Consider the following 6,427-nt stretch of genomic DNA (forward strand, 5'->3'; position numbering starts at 1 on the left):
CTTACGTGTTTATGATTTACTAACATTGTAGTTTTCAGGCACCTTGTGGTGGAAATGATCCTTCCAATTTTGGCACTAATTTTAGGATTAAACATAATAATGTACTATATGTCTTATTGTTCGTGTGCTTTGATGTCTTGAGTGGTGACATCTTCTCTTATAGATTCTCATAAAATGATGATCTTTCAGTCTCCAAGCTGGGACCCTATCATGTCTCCCTTAGAAGGCAGCTCAAGGCTTTTGTTCCTTAATGGCAGAGTCTACATCCCTATTCAGCCTAAAGAAGTTTTAAAACATGGGTCTTTGACCATCATCAACCTTTAAGATTAAGGATTAAAGTTTAAGAGGAGGAAATTGACACAGGATAGAAGGACAGGAAAAATTAAGGGACATGGTCAAGGAAAAAAATCTCTCACTTTGGAATATGGGTAGAAGTCAGAAACTCCAATACAACTGATAAAATAAAAATTACCTACTTTCCTAAGAACATCCCAAACAAAGATGTTAAAAGCAACAAACTATGGTTATGTAGGGCTGGAATTTTTTTAATATTTATTTTATGTGTATGAGTATATTGCCTGTACGTTATGTATGTAAGTGCAACCATGTTATGAAAAGCCAGAAAAGTATGTTGGATCCCCTGGAACTATAGATGGTTGTTAGCCAGGTGGGTGCTAGGAACTGAACCTGGGTCCTCTGCAAGAGCAGTCAGTGCTCTTAACCACTGAGCCATCTCTCTAGCCCCTAGGGCTAGAATTTTTGTAGTCTTCAGTTTAACTGTATTTGGACTTCTTTCTCATCCCTTAATCTAAGCATTGTATCTATAAAGCTGCCTTATAACCTTATAATTGAATTTCCAGAAGGAAACATTTTAAGTAAACCAGCTTATATGTTTTTGTCTATTTTTTTTAACTTTTACAAAAAAACTTTGAGAATTTCATACATGCATATAAGGTATTTTGATCAAATCCATGCCGACTCCCTCCCCTCCAACATTCCCCTCTCTGAAGAGGTAACCCTAAAATCTTTTAAGGATTAGACACAAGCTCCCAAATACTTTTGACATTTTTGGCCTTTGGAACAGAGTATGTTGCTAACAGGCCCAAGGACATTTTGACTTTTAGCCAAGAAACTGGCTACATTTCTCTGGGGTCTTTTTACCCTAACTGCCTAGACAGTTCCTACCTCCTATTCTTATCACACCATCCTCTGAAGGGGTTACCCAAATTGCCAATAGGGAATAGGGACGCAGACCACTCTGGCTTCTTCCATGAACAGTGATGCAGGGTGAGGCAATGGGAGCACTCCTTCAGTGGATCTATCTAAAATACTCCCAAATTGTATAACTGTTGTCTCTAAGGGAAGAAGAAGGTCCTTGAATCATGAATGGGAGATGTGAAGGAGAAGCAAAGGAAAGAGTAATTAGCATTACAAGTTCTAGACAGGGAACTAGAAAAAAGTCAGAACAGGGCAATTTTCAAATGTTCATGTGCGAGTCCATTGGCATTTCTTGACAAGGGCTTCCAAAAGCATCCCTCTATGGGATTCCTCCTCATTTTTCTTTTTCCTTCCAAGGCTAGACTAGTTGGCTGTGAAGAGTGACTGGATACTCAGGTGAGGGTCTGGTTATCCTGCTTGGCCCTCCTTTAATGAATGAGCACAACCATCAACAAGCCCAATTATGACTGTGTTTAGCGATCAGGCTCAGCCGAAGTCGTGATATAAACTTTACTTAGTTTTTATTATTTTTTTTCTTTCTCCCCTCTTAAATAGTTGTTGGCAGAAAGGGACAACAGAGTTAGTATTCAAAGACAGCACCATACACCAAAATCACAAAGGTGGCAAGAGCGATGGGAAAGAGCCTGGAGGCCCCTTCTTCAAGGGCAAGGGTAGGCAGGGGCCTTGAGTGTTGATGGGGCAGCCTTAGGTCTCCTTAGTTTAGTAGGCATGGTTTGAGACAAAGATGGTCACTGGCTGCCTCCCCAGCCTGACCACTTAGAATATTCTCTCGCTTGATGTACTCCTCTTGGGCAACCCTCAAGTTCTCTTCTTCCTGCCCCAGGCCTTTAGGGCAGAGGCCTGCAGGGCTCAGCCATAAGAGAAAGTCAATGCCCATGGCTTCAGCAGGGGGCGTTTGTTGATGGCATTGAGGTTGATGGAAGCCTCTTCCTCACTCTGCCCTCCAGACATGAATGAAAGTGATCCCAGGGGCAGCAGGGGGCACTGTGAGGCGCAGTGCTGTGATAGTTGCTGTGGCAGTCTCCTCATTCGAAAACTTCTGGGTGTAAGCATGGCCTTGGGTTACCATGTTGGGCTTCAGCAAGGTGCCTTCCAAGTAGATTTGGTGGTCGCTCAGAGCCTTGTAGATAGCGGCCAGTACCTTCTCAGTTACATACTGACAGCCTTCAAGTCATGGTCCCCATCAGGGAGGATTTCCGGCTTCACAATGGGCACAATAGCGTTCTGTTGGCAGATGCTGGCACAAGAGGCCAGAACGTTGGCATTTTCCATGATGGCAAGGGTGGAGGGGGTGAGTTCGCTAATCCTCAGCAAACACGGCCACTTGGCAAAGTTGGCTCCATCCTTCTTGTACTGCGCACAGTGTTCAGACAGCTCATCCAGTCCTTGGGTGGTGGTCTTGCCGTTGGTTCCTGCCAGGGGTACCATGCCCTTGTCTACCTTGATGCCCACAGCACCACCCTTGGATTTGATAACTTGGGGTAAGGGACGTCCATCATTTGTCTTCTGGTACAGTGTCTTATGGAAGAGGATCACCTGCTCCTCCCCCCGCCCCTGCCCCCAAAGCAGGGATTCACACGATTGTCAGCGGTCAGCAGCAACTGGCGGTAGAAGCCCCGGTTTTCCTGTGTGTTCTCCCAGCCAGTGGACTCCAGTTGCTGGGCAATGCTTCTGGTGGACTCATCTGCAGCCAAGATGCCCTTGCCAGGAGCCATAATGCGGTGAGTGATATCAGACAACTCCTTCTTCAGCTCTAGGGTCAGTGCTGGGTATAGGCAGGGCATGGTGCCAGTGGCAGCAAGTTCCTGGCAGAGGAGGGGGTTGGGTTTGTGGGGTGTGGTGGGTAGACACGGGCACTGAGGAAAGAACGTGATAATGCACACCAGAACCCGATTTTTACTTAGTGTTTAAAGTTTGCTTAATCTGGGCCTGGAGAGATAGCTCAACAGGTAAGAGCACTAGCTGTTCTTGCAGAAGACTGGATTTGAATCCCAACACCCACATGGTAGCTAACAACCGTCTGTAACTCTAGTTTCAAGGGATTGGACGACCTCTTCTGACCTTCACATGCAATGCACCACCCAGGTGCATTTACATACATGCAGGCATAACAGTCATTCGTATTAAAAAAAAAAAGTTTGTTTAATCTTTCAGCCTTGTTGTCAGTGTGTTCTTTGAGCAATGCCAGTTTAAAAGTGATAGAATCACATATATAACCATTGTGAAGGGTGTTCCTGTTTCAAATGCCCATGTGTAAATCTATTGCACATAATCTCTCTTAGAGCTACTTAATAAACTCACTTTACCTTATTCTGGGTCATTCTAAAAGTCTTCCCTGTCTACAGTCAATGATCTGACTTTACCTCTGTGGAGACTCCTAAGAGGGGAACTTCTCTGGCTACCGGTGTCAGTGCTGGGCTGAGTCTATGTGATGCCACTGACAAAACTACCTTTTCACACGGCTGTAATGTTTTTCATTCCCACCACCAGTGAATGGGAATTCTTGTTAGCTATTCTTCCTAGCCTTGCCCACATCTGGTGTTCCAGTGTTTGGGGTTTGGTTGTTATAATGTTCATTATCATTTCAGTTTGTGTCACTTTAATGGAAAACATTGATAAGCATCTCTTTATATGCTTACACTACCTATGTATATTTTCTTTGGCAAGATTCGCATTCAGGTTTTTCCACATTTTAACTGAATTTGTTGAGTTTTAAGAGTTCTTTGTATATTTATATTAATAGTCTGATGTGGTATAGCTTTTTCTTGTGGACCCGACATGAACATCGGCCATCATGGAACAGGAGTGACTGACCATCTAGTCATGGCAAAGAAATAAGCAGCACAATACAGCGATAGTTAAGTCCAAGGGTAATGGTATGGGGTCATGAGCATTCCCTAGTAGAAAGAGAAAGGGGGACAGTCATGGGACTCAAACCTGGGATTCTACCCACTACTCATTCCTGCCTCCAGCTGCATGTGATCTTGGGAAATGTAGGAGTATACAGAAGGTAGATTACTTGAGGGTGGTACTCCGTGACGCAGCTTCTGCAGGATGTCACCCGTAGTGGAGTGGGACTTTTCAGTGGTGCAACTGTTTTCTGTCACCTATGCTTCTCTAATGACTCCAATAAACTCACTGGCTCACCAAGTTGGACTTGGATGGAATCATATTGGTCTCTCATTGATGCCCTATGTGGGATGAATAGATGTTTGTTCATGTCTCCCAGGAAATGTATGTACAATGTTGTCCTTTCTTCTAATACATATGGAATACTACAAATTTCCATCAATGGACTATTTCTATATTTCACAAATTTAATAAGCTGTTTTTATTTTAACTTAATTCCAGACATTAAAAAATATTTCTCAGATTTTTTTCTTTGATCATAAATAATAATTTAGAATTATTTGGAAGTGTGTCATTTTGTCTCCCAATGTTTTGGACTTTCTAGCCATATTTCTGTTATTGATTTCTATCTTAATTCCATGTGGTTTGAGAGTAAACAGTGTATGATTTCTGAACTTTGTCGTGTGTGTGTGTGTGTATGTGTGTGTGTGTGTGTGTGTGTGTGTGTGTGTGTGTGTGCAAGTGAAGACCAGAAACTGATGTCGGGTGTCTCTCTCAATCATTTGACACCTTATCTTTTGAGACAAGGTCTCTCAACTGAACCTGGAGCTCACTGATTGGCTATGCTGACTGCTACTGAACTCAGGGATCTAACTGTCTCTGAACTTCCTGCACTGGGATCACAGACATGGTTGGCCATGCCTGGCTTTTTATGCAGATGCTGGGGCTATGAACCTAGATCCTCACGCTTACATGGCAGGCACTTTATTCTCTCAGCCATCTCCTCCGCCCTGATTTCTTATCTTTTAAATCTGATAGGATGTTTTGCACCTAGCAACGTAGCCTGTCTTGGTGAGTGCTCCATAGGAGCTGGAGAAGAATGTGCATTTTTCTGTTCTCGGATAAGCACTCTTCACGTGTGAATTATATATTGATGATATAGTTGAGTTCAATATATTCTGATTTTCTGCTTGCCAGATCTATTTACCTCTGGTATATGATGTTAGAGACTTGAACTACAACAACAGATTCATCTGTTTCTCCTCACAAGTTCTGTCCTTTTTTTTTCTTCAGTTATTTTGATGTTCGGTTATTAGGCACACACAGGAACATTTCATGTCTTCTTAGAGCTGTGACTCTTTAATCATGATGATTATCCCTGATGATTTTCCTTGCTCTGAATTCTGCTCTGTCTAAAATTAATGTAGCAATTTGTTGTTTTTGTTTTGTTTTTTGGTGTTAGTGTGGTATATTTTTCTCCACCCATTTATTTCTGATTTGTATGAGTCTTTTAAAAAATGTTATTATTTTTATTTTATGTGTATCCATGTATTGCCTGCATGTAGGTAAGTGCACCCGTGTTGTGAAATGCCTGCAGTGGTCAGAAGAGGCTGTCGGATCCCCTGGGACTGTAGTTACAGACAATTGTTAGCTGCCATGTGGGTGCTGAGATTAGAACCTGGGTCTTCTGCAAGAACAACCAATGTTGTTAACTGCTGAGACATCTCTAGTCTTTATGAGACAGATCTTTATGGACTCAATCCTCTTTTGAGAGTATTTTGCTTGGGTTAAGCATGGCCGTGTTTCGCTAAAGAAGGATATTATTTCCAGGTTAAATTCTCATGACAAACACTCCTTAATGACAATGGCGACTCTACTTGATTGACAACATCATACCCCTCCCATGTGTTGGCCTCAACAGGCAGCTGGGCGGAGTAGAACAGGAGGGCTTCTCAGGTCAAGCAGAGATGGAGTGCCGTGGGGCTGTGAATGATGTTAATATAGCTCCTGAGCCCCTTGGGGCTGAGGAGACCACTCTAGTCCTGCCTTTTTTGCACAGATGGCAGGAGTTGTCAATCAAGCAGCTGCTTCTCCGGCAATTCTTCCAGCTGTCATCATGAGAGTCTCAGCTGCTTCAACCATCTCACAGCTGCTCAGAAAGACTTTCTGCAAGAACAACCAGTGTTGTTAACCGCTGAGACATCTCTAGTCTTTATGAGACAGATCTTTAAGGACTCAATCCTCTTTTGAGAGTATTTTGCTTGGGTTAAGCATGGCTGTGTTTCGCTAAAGAAGGATATTATTTCCAGGTTAAATTCTCATGACAAACACTCCTTAA

At 42.9% G+C, this 6,427-nt stretch overlaps 1 pseudogene; it reads right to left on the minus strand.

The window, feature by feature from the left end:
* Positions 1-1,938: 1,938 nt before the first annotated feature.
* Positions 1,939-3,038, minus strand: LOC103730739 (annotated as a pseudogene).
* Positions 3,039-6,427: the final 3,389 nt, after the last annotated feature.

This window comes from Nannospalax galili, unplaced genomic scaffold, assembly GCF_000622305.1.
Source record: "Nannospalax galili isolate Female #2095 unplaced genomic scaffold, S.galili_v1.0 scaffold1454, whole genome shotgun sequence".
NCBI classification, from domain to species: Eukaryota; Metazoa; Chordata; class Mammalia; order Rodentia; family Spalacidae; genus Nannospalax; species Nannospalax galili.